This window comes from Solanum pennellii, chromosome 2 (assembly GCF_001406875.1).
Source record: "Solanum pennellii chromosome 2, SPENNV200".
Lineage (NCBI taxonomy): Eukaryota > Viridiplantae > Streptophyta > Magnoliopsida > Solanales > Solanaceae > Solanum > Solanum pennellii.
In genome coordinates this window covers 15,336,272-15,344,721 of record NC_028638.1, presented here as the reverse complement: position 1 = coordinate 15,344,721, position 8,450 = coordinate 15,336,272, and the positions used below count along the sequence as shown (strand labels likewise).

The 8,450-nt window shown below is 32.3% G+C and overlaps 1 pseudogene; it reads right to left on the bottom strand.

The window, feature by feature from the left end:
- Window positions 1–267: 267 nt before the first annotated feature.
- On the bottom strand, window positions 268–2,158 carry LOC107009778 (annotated as a pseudogene).
- Window positions 2,159–8,450: the final 6,292 nt, after the last annotated feature.

The following is an 8,450-nucleotide window of genomic DNA, read 5'->3' as shown; positions in this document are numbered from 1 at the left end:
AGCACATGCAAACTGTCTCACTTATAGTCCAGAAACTAAATTGATACATAGACATATACAACACATTCAAACATGCGCAAAAACAGTCCACAAACAACATTGATACATAGATATAGGCAACATATTCGAATAGTCGTAGAAATAGTCCAGAAATAACATTGATATATTGACATACGCATCACATTGAAGCCAAGCTACTATGGAAGTGAAGAAGAAGAGAATTAATAACATTCATACCTTGATTATTTTTGCTAGAAGATGGATGATTTAACGGTTGCATATCTTCTTGTGGTGATTGTGCACCCAATGAGGCCAATAAGGCAGCATTCAATTAAAGTCCTGGGTACATACACTTAAGTCGACCAAGAATATCATTTTGAACTTCTTTGTGTATAGCTCTTTTTTTTCTTCAAATTTTTCCAACATCCTTTGATGTATCTTCTCTTCCAATTTCCTCCATTTTTTCCATCCACTCATCATTACAAGTTAAACAAGGTTCAGAAAGCACTTTCCTTTTCAAATTACTATTGGTAACTCCTCGTCCATACAATATTAGGCTCCCTTTGTGTTCCTTTAAAATGACTGCTCTAAAAGGATCAAATAATTGATCGTCATCTTCACTCTGTCGACCTTGCAGTTTCTCCATTTCAGCATACAATTCAAGTTCAAAAAATCATGTATTTAAGAACCAATAATGTATCTTAAAAACCTTATAACCCAGTAAAAAATTCATACAATATTACTAATTGTATCTTCGATGGAGTCATTGTATACTCGAAAAGGTTGTCTTGATTTTGTAGCCACAAAGAGTTCTTTAGATGACCGCTCATCCGGACTTTCCTTCTCTTTTCCCTAATTATATGTAGTTGGTATTAAAGATCTTTTATGGAAACAAATTCATATTTAATAATTAACAGATAAACATACCAAATATTGCGTATCACAGTAAAAATTCTTTTTACCAGAAGTATTTGGATTCATCCTTTTTTTATTTTTGGTATTTCTTTCGCTTATTTCCTATAAATAAATGAGTCTGTAAATTCTACGAAAAAATAAAAATGAATGAAAAACAAAAAAATGAATCAATAAGAACTTTAAATATAAATCTAAACTTGAATTTTCAGAGGCCCAATATTTTAGAAGATCCTTAAAATTAGATTCTGAAACATCTTTGGGCTTATTTCCTATTCGAAGATCATCATTATCATATACTTTATAATGATTCTGATTCAAGTAATTCTTATAATTTCTCCGAGCATCCTTAATTCCATCCAAAGCCCATAGTTTTGCACTTCCAGGTTTATCGTATTTCTCTACAATTGGTTTTTTATATTAGTAAAAAATATTAAAAGTTTATATGTGAAATTGGAAATGCAGGAACTCAAACCGAAGTATACTCCCACAAATAAGCTTTTGTGTCCAAATTCTTCCAATTATGAATATTTGGAGGACAAAGCATCGCATTACTTGCAAAGATTCCAAGAAAACTCCCCAACTCTGTTACAAAACCATTAGTAGGACCAATGGGTTGATTGTACCTATTCAACACAACAAACTTATGCTCTTTTCGCCCATGTACACTTTGCCTTGCTAAACTACCTATTTTCTTTTTTTGAGTCACAAGGCCTACAATATATGAAGCAAAGTTAAACAACCTATAAACAATGTTATCTTATTTAACAATTCCAGTACATTTAAATATTTAGAAATGAATTTATATGTTTTTACCTAGTTCACATTGTAGGTTATTTTCTTCTGAATTATGTGTCTCTTGTTCCACATGGTCTTGTATATCATGTGCCGCTACAGTAGGAGATTCTCTTGGAAAATGTTGCAATTTTTTCTCTTAAACTTGTGTTACTACAGTGGATGAATTAACAGGTGTTTGTGGCACTTCTTTTTGCACAACTTGTGCTTTTAAAGTGGAGAGATTCTGAGGCACATGTTGCTGTGGTTTCTAAATTGATCTTGCTATTAGACTGAAACAACTCTGAGGCATTTCATCCTTTTTAGACTGTGCTTCCAAAGTACAAGAATTCTTAGGCACTTGTGGAAATTCTTCTTGTATGTTTTTTCCTACAAGAGTAGAGGAATTTTGCAGCAGAAAAGATTGAGCATTCCCTTTTGATGTCAATGAAGAAATCCTTTTCTGAGCCATAGATGTAAGTCTTCCAGCTTGCACATATTGTTTTCCTTTTCCTTTTTTGTTTTTTTTAAGTCTCTTCCTTCCTCATGACTAACAACTCTGTCAAAACCATATATATGAATAAGAAGCAGTTCTTGTTAAGAACTATATAAGGTACTTTACATGTGCATCATATAAAATAACAAGTCTAAGATACTTAAGAAACACAGACCTTCCTATAGTCCTAGCCCGTCAGTAGTGTCGTTGAGACTTCCTTTAATGGTTTACTAGCTAGCCTGCAAATAGAAGGTGAATCGCTTGAAACAAATGAGTATATAATTTTATGAAAAAATAATAAAATAAACATCTAAATCTAAGGAAAATACATTTATCACTCACTCAAAATAAAATTAACATGTATTTATAAGACATTCAAAAATTATTTATTAATCATCCACATCCATCAATTCCAATCAGTATGATCATAGTCATCCTCCTCGTTAGATGGCATATAATAACATCAATAGGAACATCGTCTCTTGATTATGTCATGTAAACATCGGATAATATATATGAGGGACCAATGTCTTCACATAGCTCTCTCAAAAAAGTAACTCCATTATTAGGACAATTTTCTTCCTCCAAGTCATTCAAATAAACAGGAACTTTATTCCTTGCATAATAAACATCCTTCTCAATTGGATCAGCCACATAAAATACTTATATGTACTTGAGACGTCAACACAAAAGGGTTATTTGTACTTCGTGATTTGTTGAAGTACACACGAGTTAACCCATATTCATCTTTTTCATTATGAAACAAATCACATCTAAATAGTACAACACTAAAACAATTGTAATAATCAACCTCAATGATATCTTGAATTTCCCCATAATATATAACCTCTCCATCAATAGGATTATCATCTCGAGCACTAGCAAAACTATTTCTTGTCGCTGATAAAGTCACTCCACTATTTTGAGACTTGCGTGAGTAATCATATTTTAATGTATGAAATCGGTATCTGTCAATGAAATATGTATTATATATTTTTGTTGACACTTTATTAGGTCATTTAGCTAGTAATCTTAATTGATTAGGCACTTCAATGTTTTTAACTTTCTCTTTGAACCATTTGCTATATTATTGACTATGACTCTTTGCTCTTGTCCATGCATTTGATTTGATCTTACTATCAAATAACATCTTGTGCTCCCTGTAAGTATGAATAATTGAAGTTTGACTATCAGGCATTTATAAGTTTTAAGTTCCTTGCTTTAATTAAAAAAAATGAAGTTTAAATTATATATGATTACTATGTTTTTATCTTACTTGATAAATTCTTCCACTGCTTCAACACCAGTATTAAAGAGAACATATCGATGTACTTCACTAGATAACTCTAGATCAATGGTAAAAGTCTTACCATTTCCAACTAGATGCCCAAGCTTAGAAAACAAAATGGGACAAATCATCTCCCTCTTTTTCAACAACCTCGTCATCTTCAGTTTTGTACCTACTAAATTGTGTCTTCACTCCATAACGTAGGTATCTCCAACCAAAGATCAAGAACTCTTCAACATCAAACCCCTTTTCTATACAACCTTCTGGATAACGTCGATTACGAACAAGACCCTTGAACATACATATCTTTCTCTATCTGGAATACATCCACCGAAGATGAATTGGACCACCCAATCTAATTTCATCAACCAAATGTACAGGCAAATGTTCCATTGTATCAAATAAAGATGTAGGAAAAATCTTCTCAAGCTCACATACAATTTCTTTAATTTCAATCTGCATCGACTGAAGAACTTCTCGCCTTATAACCTTACTGCATATAGCTTTAAAGAAGTTCCCCAACCTAATAAAGGCTAATGAAACATCTTCGGCAATCCTTTTCGAACAACAATTTTGATCAAGTAATGAATTATAAAGTGAGAATCATGGCTTTTTTGCCCTAATATTTTCATTTCATCAACATCCACACGATCTGATATGTTTGAGGCAAATTCTTTTGGTAATTTTTCATTTTTCAAGAGTGCAAACTAATCGTTTTTCTTTTGTCTTCATGGTAAACAAGATCTTGCTAAATGATCTTTTACATTTGTATTATCTTTCCTTGGATGAAGCTCCATTCGTATCCCCATTTCTTGCAATTCATAATGAGAACTAATGTGATCTTTCGACTTTCCTGGGATATCTAATAAAGTCCCAGGCAAACTATCACTTATATTTTTCTTAATATGCATCACATCAAGATTGTGCCTCAACTTATTATGTTTCCAATATGGTAATTCAAAAAAGATGGATCTTATCTTCCATGGACCCTCATTATTTCGAAGTCTTCATGTTGGCCTTTCTAAAAACATAATTGAAATCATGCAACTCTTCAAACACTTCTATGCTCGACAAGAAGGTAAGTGCAGGTCTATGATCCTTCTCTCCATTACATTATTTTTTGTCTCTTCTAAATGGATGATCCAAAGGCAAAAAATCTTGAAGACCAAAGTTACACATTTACGACTATGTTTGAGATATTGAGAGCATGTGTCAAAGTTATATGATGAGCACGTTAACTTTCCCTTAGTACTCCATCCAGAAAGCAATGATTGCGTTGGAAAATAACTAATTGTCCACATTAAAGCTACATGTATTTGAAAAGTTTGATTTGTATGAGCATCATATGTTTCTATCCCAAATTCCCATAGTTCCTTGAATTTAACACTTAATGGTTGTAGGTACACATCTATATCCTGTCTAGGAGATGATGGCCATCGAATGATCATCAAAAACATCATATATTATGGCTTCATGCAATTCCATGGAGATAAAATATAGTTCATCAACATAACAGGCCAGCTACTATGGGAAATGCTCATGGTTTGAAATTGATTAAACCATCACTTGAAAGCCCCAATCGAACATTACGAGGATCATTTGAAAAGTTTGAATGCATAGAATCAAAATCCTTCCAAGCTTCTCCATCAGCAGGATGCCTTAAATTCCCATCATTAGGTCGTTCAGAATAATGTCATCTGATTTCAACAGTTGTTTCAGGACACATAAACATTCTCTGAAGCCTAGGCTTTAAAGGAAAGTACCTTAAAATCTTTGCTGGTGTTTTAGAGGTTGCATTTGTCATGTCATCACCCCCATTTGATCACCTAGAAGAGCCACACATAGAGCAATTATATTTCTCTGCATTTTCGTTCAAAAAAAACATGCAATAGTTTGGGCATGCATGTATTCTGTCATAGCCGAGACCCAAATCTTTAATCATTTTTTTAGCTTTATTGAAAAACTCGGACAATTTAGCAAAGGGAAATGCTTCTTATAACAAGTCTAACAGATCAGTAAAAGCCACATCACTCAACCCATGTAGGGATTCTAACAAGTATAACCGAATGTTTAATCTCAACTTACTGAAGTTCTCACATCCTGGATATAACTCTTTTTTTCATTCATCCTTTAATTTAAAAATCACTTTTCATCTTCAGAAAGCCCTTCTGTCTCTCATTCACCATGACTTGTTTCACCCTCTCTATATCAAAATGTATCATGAAGTAGTCCATCTATATCATCATGGTTGCGTGAAAGTTATGTATTTCGTGAGGAAACTCTCTTCCAGTGAAAAATCCATTTGGTGTACCGATCCACAAATCCATTTACAATCAAGTGATCCTCCACCACATTTATTTATTGCCAATAATGATTTATGCATTTTTTGCAAGGGCATAATATTTCATTTCCTTTTGAAGCTCGTTGAAATGCGTTATCAAGAAAACATTCACTCCACTAATATATTTATCACTGCTTCGTATCATACTCATCCAACTTCTATCTAAATTATCTATTGATATCTAGTGACACAGACAGATAAAAATAATCAAATTTATGATAAACTATGAAATAAAAAAAACATTGTTTTACACAGGAACAAACATATTTCAAAATGTACATGGATAATATGTAGTTTAATCATATAGATATCACAATTCGATTTACAACAAGCATTACATAACATTTCTTAATATATGAAACAAATATTAAAGTTCCCTATAGAATTTCTTTTTGATAAAAATCAAGGCAGAAAATTCCTTAAAAGTATCCCAACAGATTTAAAAAAAGTATCCTTACAAATAATCTTTTTGATTAATATCAATGCATAACATTCCTTAAAAGTGATGATTAATGCAAATAGTATTGATCTCACATTTTAGGACGTTTAAGATTTTCATGTCAAATTGTCTAACATAAAAAAGAAAATTCAGTTTTTCCCACTTTCATGCTAATGTATCTCTTGTTTCCTGTTGCTCTATGAAACTCTTTAACTATAATCAAACAGAAATTTCACACATTGCTACTCAAGCAAGAGGTGAAATCAAAGAAGACATCCTCAATACAAGGGTAATCAAAAATGATTGAATGACTCATGGAATAACAAATTCAACATCAATATCAAGAGAAACATGTCTACAATAATCAATTTAACCATTATTACCAACAAATCTTTAAACCCACAATAGCTAAAACTTAATGAAAAAGAACCCACAAATGGAGAAATACATCAAATACACTGAACATCAAATACATTTACTACACCTCAACGATTTAAGGAAAAAGAAGAGATTCAAGAAGAAAACCTTAACAACTCAAACATGAAGTTTCTTCAGCTATAACCTCAAACATGTCAAAACAGAACCTTTAGTTGTTGAAGAAAAAAATATCAAGATTTCTTAGATTTCACAAGCAAACCTTTTTTCCCTCTATTTCCTTCGATTTCACAACAATTTCTAGAGAGAAAAGTAGCAAAACTCAGTGTATGTCTCTATACACATCGATTTTGATAATTGAGCCAAATACCCACGAAACAACATATGTAAAAAGAGAAAAGAAAGATACACACAAATAAGTCATTTTTGAGAACTGTTACCAATATATCCTGTTAAACCATTGGTTCATTACTCAAAACAGATTAAAACACAACTGAAACACTAGCCCTGCTTAGAAAACTTTAACGTGAAATCCAATAAATTAGAGGCCCAGAGTTCAACTTTATAATACAGACAAGAAGAACTTACTATAATATTCAATTCCTTTCACATTTGGAACCTGTATCACATTTTAAAACCCACCAGTAGCAAGTTTTAGATTATTCCATTCTCATGTTAAATTATCTCTTATTTTCTGTTGCTCTAACTTAAACCGTCAACAATAATGTAAGTGAGGGGTAAAATCAATGAAGACTTCATCAATACAAGGGCATTCAAACCCGATTGAATAACTCATTGACAAGAAATACAAAATCCATTTCAAGTTAAATAGGTCTAAAGTAGTGAATTTCACCATAATTACAATAAAATATTAAACCCACAATTGGTACAACTTAATGAAAAAGAACCCCCTAATAGAGAAATACCAAATACACTAACCACACCCAAATACTAATGTACCAACCCTAAAATTACTATGCTAAGTAATGCCTAATTTATCTGGAATGCCTAGATTAGACCGGGTTCACACGCATTGATGCACATAACACTAGACCTCTGAACCCTTGAGACAACCAATCCAACAAAATTGGGGAGTTAGTTGAGCTACGAAGTGTTGTGTCCAGCCATGTAGGGCTCCCGAATATGAAGAATTGCCCATTGAGCAAAATCTTGATCCACCCGGGTTCGAACCTAGGTGGGAGCAATGATTTAACTTTATTATATATATTGGTTAACTAATTTAAGTAACTAATATTTAAATACTGATTTAAGAAAAAAGAAAATCAGATTATCATTATTATAGTTTATTTAGGGGGCGGTTTAGGTCGAGTCAACCCTGAGGGACCCCTTTACGCGATGGCGACATAACGGGATCGAATCCGAAAGAATCAACATTTAAGTGGATTCAATTGAGGTTTATAGTCTGATTTTGTAACGGCATTATGTTTATTTGAATAAACTAATGAAATCATATTTTCAAAGTTTGAAAGAGTCCTAGCTGACTAAGTCTAAACTACTTCACTTAATCCTACGCCACGATAATCACTAATGAAGTATTCTGTTCTTTGTACATTCACGTTCATTAACTAAAGAATAAAAATAAGGAGGGGCATTAAAATAATCCGATTTTATAATTAAAATTGTGTTAAATAAGTCAACAAAAAACTCCCAAGGAAAGAGGTACACGACCTCCACTAGGAGTGTACTCAATGTGCACTCTTAATTCATTGCCTCCTCTAAAAACGTTTTTCAACTTTATTTTACAATTCAAAAACATAAAAAATAAAAAATTCTTATTGATTTTAAAGAATTCTAAAAGAAAAAA